Here is a 1,275-nt window from a genome sequence, read left to right on the forward strand (position 1 = left end):
AAAAACATTCCATGCTCATGGATAGGAAGAATCAATATTGTGAAAATGGCCATATGCCCAAAGTAATTTATAGATTCAATGCTATCCCCATCAAGCTACCATTGACTTTCTTCACAGAATTGGAAAAAAAACTACTTTAAATTTCATATGGAACCAAAAGAGACCCTGCATAGTCAAGAAAATCCTAAGCAAAAAGAGTAAAGCTGGAGGCCTCACACTACCTGACTTCAAACTATATTAGAAGGCTACAGTAACCAAAACAGCATGGTACTGGTACCAAAACAGATACATAGACCAATATAACAGAATAGAGGCCTCATAAATAACGCCACAAATCTACAACTATCTGATGTTTGACAAACCTGACAAGAACAAGCAAAGGGGTAAGGATTTCCTATTTAATAAATGGTGTTGGGAAAACTGGCTAGCCATATGCAGAAAGATGAAACTGGATCCCTTTCTTACATCTTATACAACAATTAACTCAAGATGGATTAAATATTTAAATGTAAGACCTAAAACCATAAAAACCCTAGAAGAAAACCTAGGCAATACCATTCAGAATATAGGCATGGGCAAAGACTTCATGACTAAAGCACCAAAAGCAATGGCAACAAAAGTCAAAATAGACAAATGGGATCTGATTAAACCAAAGAACTTCTGCACAGCAAAAGAATCTATCACTGGAGTGAATAGGCAACCTACATAATGGAAGAAAATTTTTGCAATCTATCCATCTGACAAAGGACTAATATCCGGAATCTACAAAGACCTTAAACAGATTTACAAGAAGAAAGCTAATGTCTAGAATCTACAAAGAACTTCAACAGATTTACAAGAAAAAAAAAAAAAACCTTATCAAAAATGGGGGAAGGATATGAACAGACACTTCTCAAAAGAAGACATTTATGCAGCCAACAAACATATGAAAAAAAGCTCATCATCACTGGTCATTAGAGAAATGCGAATCAAAACCATAATGAGATACCATCTCACGTCAGTTAGAATGGTGATCATTAAAAAGTCAGGAAACAACAGATGCTGGAGAGGATCTGGAGAAATAGGAACACTTTTAGACTGTTGGTGAAAGTGTAAATTAGTTCAACCATTGTGGAAGACAGTGTAGTTATTCCTCAGGGATCTAGAACCAGAAATACCATTTTATCCAGCAATCTCATTACTGGGTATATACCCAAAGTATTATAAATCCTTGTACTATAAAGACACATGCACCGTATGTTTATTGTGGCAGTGTTCACAATAGCAAAGACTTGG

Source organism: Papio anubis, chromosome 3 (genome assembly GCF_008728515.1).
Source record: "Papio anubis isolate 15944 chromosome 3, Panubis1.0, whole genome shotgun sequence".
NCBI lineage: Eukaryota > Metazoa > Chordata > Mammalia > Primates > Cercopithecidae > Papio > Papio anubis.